At 40.3% G+C, this 16,555-nt stretch overlaps 1 non-coding gene across 1 annotated transcript; it reads left to right on the top strand.

Moving 5' to 3' along the window:
- Positions 1–525: 525 nt before the first annotated feature.
- On the top strand, positions 526–598 carry TRNAG-CCC (transfer RNA glycine (anticodon CCC)). The gene has a single exon. It is a non-coding gene; the product is annotated as a tRNA-Gly (tRNA).
- The last annotated feature ends 15,957 nt before the right edge of the window (positions 599–16,555 follow it).

Raw genomic sequence — 16,555 nt, 5'->3', positions numbered from 1 at the left:
CTGTTAACAAGTTAACAAGCTCGAAGGAAAAAGTTCCATCAAATAAGAAAAAGAAGAAAGAAACCTTACATGGTATTTGTATAAATGTACTGCTGGTAATAAAACAAAGTCTCAAAAACCAACCTTCCTATCTTGTGGTCATATTCCTATTCAAAATACCTCCTAAGAGACAACTCAGATTTAGAAAATCAAACAGAAATTGGAACTTGGAGCTATTTTTTTTCAACTAAGAGAATTTCATACAGGTACACACAAATACTGACATATAATCTAAGCCTATCATTCATTCTAGGGACATTTCAATGTCTACTATACACACACTGCACTGACACTATTAATAGTTGGCTGTCCTGGATTTAAAATTTACCAGTATTTTTTTTCACTCTAGCAGATTTATCTTTCAACTCCAAAAAGGGACTTTTTATTTAAATACTCTGTGATTCTCACCCCAAAAAACAAGACTAGAAATATCTAGTAAACAACAGCAAACTCAAAACGACCCTATAACAGTATATGGCAGGGACTTCCCTGGTGGTCCAGTGGTTAAGACTCTGTGCTCCCAATGCAGGGGGGCCAGGTTCGATCCCTGGTCAGGGAACTAGATCCCGCATGCTGCAACTAAAAGCCCCACATGCTGCAATGAAGATCCCGCGTGCCACAACTAAGACCCAGTACAGCCAAATAAATAAATATTAAAAAGTAAATAAATAAAATGTTATTTAAAAGAACAGTATACAGCAGAATATTTTTACATTTATTTGTTAGCACTTCATATTCCGAGTTGTTTGATAGCCTAACTATTGCTCCCCTCTATAAAAGATGCTTAGAAATCTACAATCCTACACACTGCAATTTCTCATAAAAAACAATCCCTCATTTTCTCCAATTTTCACATTAAAGACGAGTTCCACAGCTGTGTACTCAAGTTTGGAAAGGGCCATGAATCAGACAGGCCAGTGTCAGTCTTTACAACAACCCCTTGCAGAATGTCAGAAGGTCTACCCACCTTCACTGAGAAAAAACCAGAGTATACTTATGAACTTGATTTACTATTATATCTTTTTTAAAAACGGTATGATGGTTCTAGATTTCCTGGGTAAGGCTTATTGAAAGAGTCAAGACATAGAATTTTCTACATTAAATAATAAATTAGGCTTCTTGAAAGAGCCAGGTTCAAAGCTCAATTCTAAAAATTAAGAAGGCAAATCAAAAAGAGAAAACTAGTTGCTCCACAATGGTAAAGGATCAAAGAGGGGAACTGAAACTCAAGGAGTAAATTTTAAAAACTAGCCTTTTAGAGATGCAATAGCCAATCCATCCATAAAACCACCATAAGTTGGCCATTATACACTGCATACATTACATTCTAAATTGTTACTATCTTTTTTTTTTTTTTGCTGTACGTGGGCCTCTCACCGTTGTGGCCTCTCCCGTTGCAGAGCACAGGCTCCAGATGCGCAGGCTCAGAAGCCATGGCTCACGGGCCCAGCCACTCGGCGGCATGTGTGATCTTCCCAGACCGGGGCACGAACCCGTGTCCCTTGCATCGGCAGGCGGACTGTCAACCACTGCGCCACCAGGGAAGCCCTGAATTGTTACTATCTTTTTTTTTTTTTTCTTTTTTTTTTTTTTTTTTTCCTTGCGTTATGCGGGCCTCTCACTGTTGTGGCCTCTCCCATTTGCGGAGCACAGGCTCCGGACGCGCAGGCTCAGTGGCCATGGCTCACGGGCCCAGCCGCTCCGCGGCCTGGGGGATCTTCCCGAAACGGGGCACGGACCCGCGTCTCCTGCATCGGCAGGCGGACTCTCAAGCACTGCGCCACCAGGGAAGCCCTGTTACTATCTTTAACAGGAAGAATGGGGGGGGAGTAAGTAAAAAATACAGTTTTTGTAACATTAAATAAGCAGCCCAGTGAAATATAAATTCCGGAAAAGGGAGGAGGAAAGGGACCCTCTATATCTCTGAACATGGCTACTTGAATTTTTTGTGCTTTTCTGGCCTTAACCCACCACCACTTAGCCCATCTTTACCACCATTCCTTCCCAAGACCCCAACACGCACGCATATGCACACAGGCGCACAAACAGGTGTTCACACACAACACATACACACAGTTACAGGGTTTAAAAAATACAAACCATATCCTTATGTGTCAAAAAAATAAACTTCATACAAGAGCACAAGAACTCTGAAGTCTCATGATTTATCAAAATCAAAAGACAATGCCACTGCTAAGCTATGAGCTAATGCAAGTTCAGACCTAATACATACACTGAATTTTGAATAAACTCAGTCACTGGCTCTTACATCACCAATTTTTTTTCTAACACATCTAAAATTATAAACTATGAAAACGAGTTCTGGAAAATAAATGAGCATGAAAAATTATGGATGAAACTTAAATTACTGTTGAAACAGAATTTTTTTTTTTTTTTTTTTTTTATTTTTTTGCTGTACGCGGGCCTCTCACTATTGTGGCCTCTCTCGTTGCGGAGCACAGGCTCCGGACGCGCAGGCTCAGCGGCCATGGCTTATGGGCCCAGCCGCTCCGCAGCATGTGGAATCTTCCCAGACCAGGGCACGAACCCACGTCCCCTGCATCAGCAGGCAGACTTTCAACCACTGCGCCACGAGGGAAGCCCTGAAACAGAATTTTTTTAAAAATGTGTCCATTTTAAAATAAAAGCATTTTTCCACAAATTGTTAAAATGAATAGAGTTTCAAAAAAAATTTTTCCCCGTTGCAATAGTTCTTATTGAAAGCAAAAATGCAATACTATCCAATATTCTGGAATTTCTTGCTATTTAATGAAACAGCTTAGACAAAATGCCTTTTTAATAAGTTGCTAAGAGAGATCCACAAAAACTGCAAAGAAACTGCCCTGACAAGTTCCAATAAGGAACATCATTTGAGCACTTTGCTTATAAGACTTTAAACAGCACTAGTCAAACTACCATCTGGGCTTTGGTTTTAATCAAGCTTATTAGTTAAACCGGAGCTGACATCATTTACATGACTAACCTAAATGAAATCTAAATTACATTAAGGATCCATAAGATAGTCACTTACCTACTACCATCCAGTAGATTATAATGTTCTAAGCATCATATTATAAATATATATATGTGTGCATACACACACACACACACACCCCTATCTATAGAAATATACATAGATATATCAGTGGATCTATCTGCAAGCCACTTTTGGAAAATACACCTACCATAACCTCTAACTGCAGAGAGACACCACATGGATAATTAATACTCTGTGATATATAGTTCAATGTACTCAGTACTCTATCCCCAAGACATTCTGATTATATTCCCTAATGAAATTTTTGTTTTCACTCTAAGAAACAAAATATTCTTGGATCAGCAAGAGTAAGCTGCCCAACTTGCTCTTATCCACAATGGAAGCATCTCATTTTAAGATGTAAAAATTTAAAGTAACTCTGAAACATCTGCCTTCTCTAAGCCATTAGACCAGCAAGTCACCTTTCAGTAAATCCCTCACCTTAAGCTTTATTTCAAAAAGTGAAGGCAGCAAAATTTGTCCAATACTACCTTAAAGACAAAGTGAAAAAGAATCAATTTGATTCTATGCCTAGTTATTTTGGCCAATTATTTTGTTACCTTAAGAAGGGCATCACATCAATGCACTAGCTAAATGTTATCCTGACATCCAACAGATCTAAGTACATTACACCACAATTCATTGAGTAAGTGAGTAATAATAATCATCCCTGTTTCTATTCACATTCAGTGTGGTCCATGGTACACTGAAAATCATCCCTAACATACCCTCAGCTTTTTTATGTACCACTATGGAAAGAATATAAATACTGTTCTTCTTACCAAAGTCCCTTCCAAACATACTACAGATTCACACTGTGACATTCTTTTCACTTCTTTCCAAAATTATACAGGAACAAATACAACGTATTTTTCATTTTGAGTACAACTGACAATCAAGTAAATTCTTAAATTCACATGTGCATCCAAAAGTTTAAAACTCAGTTTGCAAATACAATCCACATAATACTGGCTCTAGGGTACACAGAATCTAGACCCAGAAACTGCTACTTCAACCAAAACCCACCTATACTCCCTACTAGAATGAACAGTAAGCTTTTTATTTGCTAAACATGTTCTTACAGCATTAACCAAACCTAAACACACACAACTGTGTTAGCAAAAAGAACACTGACAACTGTAGAAAAAAAAAGTACATGTGTTTTTTTTTAATGTCTAATGACACCTATAATTATATAAACCAATTCAGACTCTACAACTTGAACAGGAATGGCAATTTTAAAGATGCCCAAGGCATTTTAAATTAATCAGGCAAATCTCACACCTCTTGGTGCCACCACAAAACCAAAATTATTGAGCAGGATATATGTCTGACCTGATAAGGCAATTCTTAAATCTTTCTCCTATCTAAAATAGTTATCACAGTATGATGACTACTATCAAAAATCAATCCTTTCTTAAAAAATGCACATCCCACGTCGAAAAAGTAGAGGTAAGTAGAATATCATAACACAGAATATATACAAAAATTAGTTCAGTTTAATAACTGAAAAGTTAAGTTTTTGACATTTGCCAAGCAGTCCCACAACGTGCTGGCCCTATGCCATCATGGCCTAGTGCCAGCCTGATGGAGGGCCAGGCTAAAAATAGCAGCCAGGCAGCAGCTGGAACACATAGGTCCTTGTGACCTCAGCTTTATTTCCCTAAATCAAGGGAGGTCGAAGGGAAGGGGACAGTGGCTGGGAAAGAAAGGAATGGAACACACTCCCTTGGTTGGTATTTCCTACCTCTTCCTATTTCTCTCCTTTTATCCCTACCACTCTCTACTATTCCTCACTCCCCCACTCCATTCCCCCGTGCCCAAGAAAGGAAGGGAAAAAGCGTGGGCGGGCATTAGAGAAGGAGGGAAAAGAAGAAAGATACTCGAGCTCTGAGGCAGGTTAGGTTCAGAGGCTCCCTTCACTCCTACCCTCAAGTCTCACTTGATTCTGCCATGATCACAAAGCAGCCATTGGTCATTTCAGTCCTCAGCTTTACCATGGTCTAGAGAAAATATAAGACAAAAATTACACAGGTGATAATTGTAGGAGAGAAGCAAGAGAGAACTAGAATATGGTGTCAGGAGTTCAAAATCCTAAGTGCTAAGGAAACTTGAAGAATGCTGCAAAAAAAAACAAAGTCCGGGGCTTCCCTGGGGGCGCAGTGGTTGAGAGTCCGTCTGCCGATGCAGGGGACACGGGTTTGTGCCCCGGTCCGGGAAGATCCCACATGCCGTGGAGCAGCTAGGCCTGTGAGCCAAAGGCCGCTGAGCCTGTGCGTCCGGAGCCTGTGCTCCGCAACGGGAGAGGCCACAACAGTGAAAGGCCCACGGACCACAAAAAAAAAAAAAAAAAAAAAAAAAGTCCAGGACTTCCCTGGAGGTCCAGTGGTTGGGACTCAGTGTTTCCACTGCTGAAGGCCCAGGTTCAATCCCACCGCATGGACAAAAAAAAATTAAAAATTAAAAACTTAAATTAAATTAAAAGACAAAGTCCTAAAGAAATAAGGTAAACTTATTTTTTTTTAAAGTCCTCTCTCACATACATCTGATTACAAACTTCTGGTATTTGTGTTTTAGCAGTTTATTTTACGACAAATATTTATTAAAATCATGACCATCTTCTTTGTAGAAATGAGTTAATATAAAGCAGTAGCAGGAACAAAGGTTCAACGTAACCAAATACTACAAGTGCTACCTTCAACTTCTGCCAGCCTTTACCAAAAGACCAACAGTAACACCAGAAGAGGCTCCAGGCTCTGCCCTTTACAGTGAAATGATAAAATACCTATACTTCATTTATAAAAATACTGATCACTGTCAGCAAATATTTAACAGCTACAACATGGCACATGTAGCATTCTAAATTGTACTAACGTAATTAAGAGAATTTAAATCTTGCTTCTATGGACTCATTCTATGTACTATCTTCTTATGCATACTTTCCATAATACCTTCTAACTTTAGAGATCTGACACTAATTAACAATGAAAAATGCTTTAAGTAAACAGACTGTTAAATAACGTAGGACCAGGCAGTGAGTCACCTGAACTTTAAGCGCATTAATTCACTAAATGAGCTTCCAATTTATCTGATCAGCTTTTTCAGTTGATAAGAGTTTAGATGTACTGACAGGTTCTACTGCATCCTTCCAATTAACATCCTTCCAATTACCTATCTCTTTCAAAGAAAATTAAATCTTTTTCTCAGCACAAGAAATAGTATAATTTTCAATCATAACATTCAAAAAGTTGTACAAGATAAATGTATATATGCGACATATATATTGCAATTAGATCTAACATGCAAGTTACTCCTCTTTCAAAAGTTAAAAATGTCTGATAATGATGATCAAAATCACCCCACACAACCATCTTCCAAAGCTGAAATTCGTTCACAAAAGGCACTTTTTTTAACTTTTTGTTTTATATTGGAGTATAACTAATTGACAATGTTGTGACAGTTTCAGGTGCACAGCAAAGCGACTCAGCCATACATATACATATATCCATTTTCCCCCAGACTCCCCTTCCATCCAGGCTGCTACATAACATTGAGCAGAGTTCCCTGTGCTATACAGTAGGTCCCACAAAAGGTATTTTTAAAGTGCGGTTTTTCAAATCAAATTTTTAAAATACATGTTAAAAATCATAGCTCTGATCACAATTTAAAATTCTGGCTGTGAAAAATTACCCTAAAAAGTACCAAGAGACTATAAACATGAAGATGAACTTTCTACAATAGTTAACGATGACACATCACAAGTAATATTATTTAGGGGGTAAGAGTACCAGCCCAGAGAGGCTGTGTCTGGCTCCATAATTTACCACGCTGTGTGACCTTGGGCAAATGTTACTTGCGCTTTTTCCCTGTGCTTCAGTTATCTCATCTGTGAAATGAAAATAATAAAAGTACCTAACTCATAGGGCCGTTAAGAAATATAAAGTACTTGGAGCAGTATGTAGCACATGGTTAAGTGCTCTGAAAGTGTTGACTGGAAATGCTATTACAGCAGTATTAAGAGGCTCACTGTAAATCATGCTCAGTACAATAAAGAAAACCCCGAAATTATACAAGGTCTTTATAAAGAGATGTTAATAAAGCTCTGAGGCCACATCAATTACATGAAAGAAGTGTACCTAAGGGTTATGTATATAGTACTAGTTACTAGCGATGAGGGTGGGTTGACACTGACAAACACTGAAAAATGTACAAAAACAGGTCAAACACAGACACTATTGAATAAGTTTTCATACACACACTAAGTTCAATATAGACAAATTTCTTACTGGGTATTGACTTCTATCGTCCTGTGTATGTAGTATTTTCAACTTTTAGTAAATTCTGTATTACAAGGAGGTATGCGTACAGTCATGTGTACTCACACCAACTGTAACAGAGTTTCATACAGCTAGCAATCATAACTAACTTTTCCTGAACTTTAATCTCATCAGAGAACATCTCTACAGTTTCCAAATGTCTACGAATGTTTTATACTAGCATGTACTAAGCATGCCAGAATCACTGCTTAACTGAAGCCATTAGAATCTGGCCTGAAACTAAAATGTTATCTAGAAATACTTTTATAACATTCAATGAAATGTTAGCCAAATAATCTCTCCAACAGCATAGTCAATTTACATTCACTATATGCTTGTTCTGATGTCTGAAGATTTTCTGAAGTTTACCAAACATTCCCAGCAAATTAGGAGGCAGCCTGAGTAGTGGAAAAACAGAGATTCCACGTTTAACTTTGCCATCTACTATGCCTCTCTGGACAAATTACTCAACATGTTTGGGCCTCAGTTTTCTCATGAGCAAAATGGGAGAAGCTGGAATCGATCTGTACAAATATTCAGAGCTCTACACGTAGATAATAACTATCATGCAAGAGTATTGTGTAAAAACAGAATCTCATCCGTTTGCATATTTAAGAAACAGAAGAGTGCACCTGTACACAGAGGTCACTGAAATACGCTTGGGGTAGTGATACTCAGATGATACCTAGGTTCATCTGTCTCCTTTTCTCTCACTTGGGAACATCAAATTTGTTACAAATAAATACATAAATAAATATATGTAACATATGCTGACAAAAAACTAATTATCACTAAAGAATTCCACAAATATAAAACACTTAGCATACCCTTTTCCAACAGACTGCACTTACTATCAGCTGAAGGTCAATCTTTAAGTTCAAAATGAAAAGCAGATTTTGCACTGCGTTCTCTCCAAAGCTTGCTTTGGCTACCTTTTCTAGATCAAAAAAATAAAGGAAGCATCCTATTTTTAAAGAATTGAAAATCACGTACAAAGGAAATTCTTAGCAGAACACACAGCACTGAAAGCAAAAAGTGGAAAGACACTCAGATTTTTCAAACAAATCTAACACACTTTATTTTTGAGACTCTGGCTAGGATTGAGAAACAAGTCTCTTTCCATGGGACAAGACTATGTAACATATTTCTCCAAATTACCACTTGGTACTGATTTCTCAGAAAGAGATGAGTCTTTCCATTCATTATAAGGAGGAAACAGCTCATGTTTTCTAATTTACAGTAATCCCCAAATATTTACATATATCAAAAAATTAATAAACCAAGAAAATTAGATTACATTTTTATTGCGAGAAAGCATGATTTTTCAAACTATATAATAGTAATCTGAAAGGTAACTGAAAATGGTTTTGTGGGCTCCATGTAGTTTATTACCATTTAAAAAATTGTTGCCTGTAATCTGCTTTGTTTCTAAGATGTTTATACTTACCTATAATCTGCTTTCTCTTGTAGGATATTTGTCCTCTTAAATATAACAGGTGAAGGTCAACAGCAGTTCAAGTTTAATGATGGCCCCTATAAAAATTTCTAACACGAGTGTGTCTTATCAGATGTATACATAAGCTTCTTAAAATAAAGGTACCAAATTCATTTTGCATCACTGAAGAAAACTGATTTTCCAACACAAAAATATAAAGCACGTAAGCATTTGGAATTAGTACAGACCCGTTCGTTTAAGTTTTAAAAGGGACAGCTTTCTTAAACGAAAGCATCAGTCATTCCTTCATTGCCATCCTGTTCACTGAACATATTTACTAGCTAAAATCACACATTCTTAAGTAAACTCTTAATATGATTGTGAGTAAAAAAGACATGCTGCCCTGCATCTTTGCAGACCAAACATTTAGAGTTGGAACTGATAGTAACTGATTACCCATTGTGAAAAGAAAAGAAGCCAAGGATAATCAGATAAACATCTTAACAGTTGGCCAGGACATACTTAAGACAACACTGACTTTAATTGTTCAATTAATTGCAATAATTGTTCTTTAGACAACACGTTCCACGGAATCCTGATGTTTTAAGAAGGAAAGGTATCCGAGTCTCTCATCTGCAAAAAGGATGAAACTCAATGCACAGTTAAAATAATGTGGGTGGCCTTTTCCTCCTCAATCCCAGGGTGTACTCAGAATACAAGTGTATAGGGCAGGAAATTAAAGACTGAAGCAAGAGTAGAAATATTTGCTTAATTCAAATCTGCAATTCCACCCTCCAGTATTGCTGAAATATTTTGGCTACGAAAAGTATTCTGTCTCTCAAACACTTTAGATTTCTTCATTGGACCAATACTAACCGCTGGAGAACCAAGTACCATAAAAAATTCCAAGACTGCTTCACCTAAAATTGAAACTCCCTCAGAACAATGCTGAGCACATCTGAGATGCTCAATACTTTCAAGAATCAATTGTAAGCAAATCAAACATCTCAACTCAGATAGAACCACAATAAAAAAACACATGCAACTAGTTTCAATTTTTTTTTTTTCCTTTTGTGTCATTTTTCATTAACCAAAAGACAGAACGAGCATAGGGCTCTGATTCAAATGTGTTCTATATCATTATCTTAATCTCAAAATTACATTCAATTAACTATATTATCATCAATAAACAAAACACCTAAGGAGCTTCCCTGGTGGCGCAGTGGTTGAGAGTCTGCCTGCCGATGCAGGGGACACGGGTTCGTGCCCTGGTCCGGGAAGATCCCACATGCCGCGGAGCGGCTGGGCCCGTGAGCCATGGCCACTGAGCCTGCGCGTCCGGAGCCTGTGCTCCGCAACGGGAGAGGCCACGGCAGTGAGAGGCCCGCGTGCCGCAAAAAAAAAAAAAAAAAAAAAACAAAACAAAACAAAACACCTAACTCTCAAAGTGCATTTAGAATCACATCTTTATATAATAATCTCTGGTCTGTAAAGAAAATCAAAATACTCAAAGGCCAACAAATTAGCCTTAAGTTAGCTGATTAAAATTTTAACCATCTTAAATCTAATAATGATCCCCTTTTACTGCTTTGCTACCCCCTAAATCATAAAATTTTAAGTAACAAATCTGAAAAGACCATGAGAATGTTTAACAAAGTATAAACAGAATCTCTCCCAAAAGTAACCAGAAAAAAAACAAAAACACCTAGCTCCTTTCTTCTACAAAAGACTAGTTTCTAGTTTTGTTTAGACATTTCTTGTTTTTAAATGACTGTTTAGTCACAAATAAGGAAATGGTGCGTCAAAAAAAAAAATTGAGTGTACACCAGTTCTTCAGAAAGGGGACACACACACACACACACACACACACACACACACACCCCAAAACAAAAAAAAATGCGTTAATTAAAAACACAAAGATAACTATCCTAAGATTTCTTATTACAAAAGTATATGCTGCTAGTTTTAAGAAAAATCCAACCATAATAACAATGAAAAGTAAAATTCCCCCCAAAACCTTGCCCATTCATTTGACTGCCCTCCTCCAAAGATACTCACTATTCACTGGTTGCTTGTGTACCTTTTCCACATTTTTATACACCTATATGCAAGTCCATCTTTTTTGTTTTAAACAAATTGCAGTATACTACATGAACTGTTGTGTTTTTTTTCGCTTAAAATTTTCTTTTTTGTATTTTATTTTTTAACATCTTTATTGGAGTATAATTGCTCTACAATGGTGAGTTAGTTTCTGCTTTATAACAACGTGAATCAGCTATACATATACATATATCCCCATATCTCCTCCCTCTTGCATCTCCCTCCCATCCTCTCTAGCCCACCCCTCTAGGTGGACACAAAGCACTGAGCTGATCTCCCAGAGCTATGCGGCTGCTTCCCTCTAGCTATTTATTTTACATTTGGTAGTATATGTAAGTCCACGTCACACTCTCACTTTGTCCCAGCTCACCCTTCCCCCTCCCCGTGTACTCAAGTCCATTCTCTACATCTGCATCTTTATTCCTGTCCTGCCCCTAGGTTCTTCAGAACCTTTTTTTTTTTTTTAGATTCCATATATATGTTAGCATACGGTATTTGTTCTTCTCTTTTTGACTTACTTCACTCTGTATGACAGACTCTAGATCCATCCACCTCACTACAAATAACTCAATTTCGTTTCCCTTTATGACTGAGTAATATCCCATTGTATACACGTGTCACATCTTCTTTATCCATTCATCTGTCGATGGACACTTAGGTTGCTTCCATGCCCTGGCTACTGTAAATAGAGCTACAATGAACACTGTGGTACATGACTCTTTTTGAATTATGGTTTTCTCAGGGTATATGCCCAGTAGTGGGATTGCTGGTCATATGGTAGTTCTACTTTTAGTTTTTGAAGGAACGTCCATACTATTCTCCATAGTGGCTGTATCAATCTACATTCCCACCAACAGTGCAAGGGGGTTCCCTTTTCTCCACACCCTCTCCAGCATTTATTGTTTGTAGATTTTTTGATGATGGCCATTCTGACTGATGTGAGGTGATACCTCACTGTAGTTTTGATTTGCATTTCCCTAATGATTAGTGATGCTGAGCATCCTTTCATGTGTTTGTTGGCAATCTGTATATCTTCTTTGGAGAAAGGTCTATTTAGGTCTTCTGCCCATTTTTGGATTGGGTTGTTTTTTTGATATTGAGCTGCATGAGCTGCTTGTAAATTTTGGAGATTAATCCTCTGTCAGTTGCTTCATTTGCAAATATTTTCTCCCATTCTGAGGGTTGCCTTTTTGTCTTGTTTATGGTTTCCTTTGCTGTGCAAAAGGTTTTAAGTTTCATTAGGTCCCATTTGTCTATTTTTGCTTTTATTTCCATTTCTCTAGGAGGTGGGTCTAAAAGGATCTTGCTGTGATTTATGTCACAGAATGTTCTGCCTATGTTTTCCTCTAAGAGTCTGATAATGTCTGGCCTTACATTTAGGTCTTTAATCCATTTTGAGTTTATTTTCCTGTATGGTGTTAGGGAGTGTTCTAACTTCATTTTTTACATGTAGCTATCCAGTTTTCCAAGCACCACTTACTGAAGAGGCTGTCTTTTCTCCATTGCATATTCTTCCCTCCTTAATAAAAAATAAGGTGACCATATGTGCGTGGGTTTATCTCTGGACTTTCTATCCTGTTCCATTGATCTATCTTTCTGTTTTTGTGCCAGTACCATACTGTCTTGATTACTGTAGCTTTGTAGTATAGAATTGACTTGTTTTTACATGAAATATGCTGGTCACCTCTTCTTGTCAGTATATAAAAATATACTTTGCTTTTTCATGGTTGCATAGTATTCCATTGAGTACTACTTAGCCACTTCCTTTCTGATAGAAATTTAGCTTGATTCCAGCTTTTCAGTATTGCAAACCATACTGCAATGAGCATCACTCACCATAATGAACATCACTGTGCACTAATATCAATATATCTATGGAATAAATTCCTAGAAATGACACAAAAAAGCTTGTGCCAAACATCAGGGGAGGCAGCATCCCATTCTCCCACCTCCTCAATCAATTCTGGGTAATGTCTACCTGTGTGCCAATGTGGTAGATGAAAATGGCATGAAAAAAAAAGAAAATGGCATGTCATTTTTGTGTCTCTCTTAGTGAAGATAAATACATTTATTAATAATTTGCATTTCTTTCTGAAATGTGTTGTCCATTTTTCTACCAGGTTATTCATGTCTCTTTTTCTCCCGATTTTTAGGAATTATCTGCCAGCCTTTGGTCAAACATGTGGCAAATATTTGCCCCAGTTAGTTCCTTAACTTGGTTCATCATGTTTTCAATCCTACAGAAACTTTTAGATTTTTTAAAATCAGGTAACTTATATCTGTCTCTTCCTTAACAATTCAAGTTTCAGGTCCCATTAGGGATTTTCCTGCTCTCTCCCAGGCAAAATTTTTGGGAAAATTTATGTGACTTCTAAATCATTGCTGGAATGTTGTCAATAATATTTACATACAAGCACCTTCAGCAATAGCTCCCACCCCATATATCACTAGTTAACAATAATAAGCCAACAACACTTCCTCCAAAACTTCCCATAATCAACTGATGAACAGCTCTGTACCAATCAAATATTGCTTACAGCTGCTACATCAAAGGTTTAATTTTTTTTCCTTTAAATTTCTTTTTCTTAAAATCTAGGAGTTGAAAAATAACTAAGCAAGTATGTTTAATTTCCGGGAAATCCCAATTCTCTGTCCCTCAATCCTTAAATAATCTTCAACATTGTAAGTGTAAAATAACCTTAAATAATCTTCAACATTGTAAGTGTAAAATAAAGTCCAACAACTAGATTGTCTGTATTGTATCTATAATTTAGTCATCTCTACAAAAGTCAAAGAATACTTCCTGTACAAACAAACTTGTAATTTTGCAATAGCAGAAAATTGCTTATGATGCTATCAACACAGTATTCTGTTCTTTTCCATTTCAGGTTATGAAGCGAAAGGGTTCTACCTCAAATCACAAAATTATAAAATAAGCTTCATGTTAGTTCCAATTCAAACCACCACTTACAGCTAAATTAGATGGTTAATCTAGCCACTCTCTCTGTTCTTCTTTAAGAAAAAAAAATCTCGGTCATAAGTTTTCTATCTCAGTGCCAGCTGCCAGGCATTTAACAGCCTTCCATCTCTAAGCTGACTGGCACAACAAGTAATACAACTTGGAAGTTAAGGAAATTGGCAGAACTCAGAAGGGAAAAAAGAATATTTTCCACAATTTGTACAGCACTTGTTTAGCACGTATGTTAAGTGCTTCCAAAGGGGTGGTCAACTCTTCAAACTATATAAGAAGCATCTACTTCACATCAACCACTGCCAGTTCCATTCAGTGGCCTCCTCCTCCTCCTGGGACTATTCAGAAAGTTACTATTTTCTTTTACAACTCACCCCGGCCTCTTCACCAATGAAAGCAGGCAAAGCCCACGCTGTGTGTCTGTCTCCTAGAGAAGATTGCATCTTTTATTTATCGTCCCTTGGCTTTATTTTCACAGTGAATTCCTGGCTTAAATGCAATCAGCCAAGAAACCCTCCCTATGTGCTCTCCTGTCATTCCTCATTGCTTGCAAGCAGAGTCAAGCACAGAAGGGGGAAAAAAAAAAAACTCAGCATTGCCAGCCAAGCCATAAAAACTCACAAACTAGTTATACTGAGAAACCATGGATGTGCTTCAATCCATTTCAACCAGGCAGGAAACGGGGAGGGGGGGGCGTAATAACTTGAAAGGCTGTTAATTAGATTTTTTTTAAAGAATGGATGGCCTCAGAAGTTAAACCCCCCTCTAGACATAAGGAAAGGGGTATCTAAGCTAGAAAAGGCAACACTGGGGGCTGCCTTTACAAATAAATGACCATGCAGAAAATCACGTTTGCAGATTGCATCAGAATTCAAAGTAACCAGATAGGATTAAAACAAATCTTTAAGTCTCTCTTGGGTCCCCACCCAGCCCCCCACCCGACTCCCAAAGAGAAGGATAAAAGGAACTGACTACGGAAAGAGAAGATTAAATTAAAACTCAGAGGCAGTGATGCTTCCAAACCTATCCCCATTCATTAGGAACCGTGCTCACCACCACAGTTTAAATAGACAGCAATATGAGAAGGGGGGGTAGAAAATACGTCGTTTTGCAATCAGGAGAAAAATACGGGGAAAGGGGAGTTTCACTATAGCATTGTTCTTTTCCGTGCAGCTCAAAACATCCCCAGCGCTACAGCTGAAAAAAATATCTGACCAGAAAAACACACTGGAGGGTGGTGGCGGGGGGGGACAGGGAAAGCTTTTAAAATTCGGTATTTGAGGAAACTCTCATGGTCTGTCAGAAAAAGAAGGGCTGTGCAGCTTTAAACCACAAGTCCTACTCTCGCCTTTGTCAAATATCTTCTACTTTACAAGCCCCGAAAAGAAATAAAGAGACTCTTTTGTTTGGTTTCCCCTTTTCGGAGGGTGACAGAAAACTGAAAGGGGCACAAATAAACCTGAAAATGAGAACAAAGTGCGGGGTCGTGCCCGGCTGCCAGGCGGTCGCGCAGGGAGGGACGCGGGAGCAGCCGCGGAGCCCCTCCGCCTCACGCTCCTGCAGCCGCCGGCCGAGAGCGCCAAGCCCGTCACCGCTCCCCACGGATCGCACAGAACACGACCCCCGGTCCCCCGGGCGCAAACCGAACTCCGGCGGCAGGAGCCCCGGGCACGCCGCTGCCCCCCGGAACGGAGAAGAGCCAGCCGCTCCCGGCCCGGCTCGCGCCCTTTAACTAGGGGGCGTCCTCGCGGGGAGAGGTCCCTCAGGAGATGGGTCCAGCCCGCCGCGCGGCCCCGAGACGGAGAGGCGCGGAGGAAAGGACATTTAAATCCCGGGGCGGCCGGCGGAGCTCGCCCGGGCCAGTCCAGACGCCGCAGCGACCCCCGGAGCTCCGCGGCCGCCAGCCCGTCGAAGCCAGGAGAGAAGAGGCAGCCGAGTGGCATTAAAATGTATTTCCCTCCCTCAAATGGAAGGGGCGGGGGGGTGAGGGGGGGGAAGAGGAGAAAGAAAGACGAGCGAGCGACAGACAAGGGGAGAGAGGAGGGAGAGCGCAAGAGCGCGGCCCGGCCGCCGTTTCGGCCCCGGCCGGCATTGTCTGTGCGGCCCGCGCTCCCTCCCCCGCCCCGCACGGCCCCGCCACAGACACCCTCCACCGGAGCCCAGCCGTCAGCCCGCGCCTTTGTCCACATTCACCCCCCAAAACAGGCGAGCAGCCCTCCAGGACGTGCTCCCCGGAAGAAGGGCGGGGAACCGAGCGGGTCGGGGGCACCCGACACCCACCCCGCGGACCCCGCGGAGGGGCGCGTCCTGCTGATTCATTTCCCCCTCGCGCTGGCCCGTCCGGGGAGACAGGGGGCGGGGAGGGCGGGGAGGAAATGGGCGCTCCGCTCTGGAGGACTATCCGGGACGGTGAGGGCACCGGGCGGGGTGCGGGCGCGCGCTGGGCTGAGGGGCTGCCGGGAGAGGAGGAGAGGGGAGGGGAGGGGGCGGGCGCCCCCCCGAGGGACTGACGAACGGACAGACGGCCCCGCGACTGCCCCGTGACTCACCGACTTGCAGGACGTTGTCGACGCAGCCGCTCTCCAGCAGCGCGATGCCCCGGCGGAAGGGCAGCCGTGTCTCGTCTCCGCCGTCCGCCGACCCGGCGGCCCCCGCCG

Source organism: Lipotes vexillifer, unplaced genomic scaffold, assembly GCF_000442215.2.
Source record: "Lipotes vexillifer unplaced genomic scaffold, Lipotes_vexillifer_v1.1 scaffold366, whole genome shotgun sequence".
NCBI lineage: Eukaryota > Metazoa > Chordata > Mammalia > Artiodactyla > Lipotidae > Lipotes > Lipotes vexillifer.
This window is presented reverse-complemented; position numbering and strand designations above follow the sequence as displayed.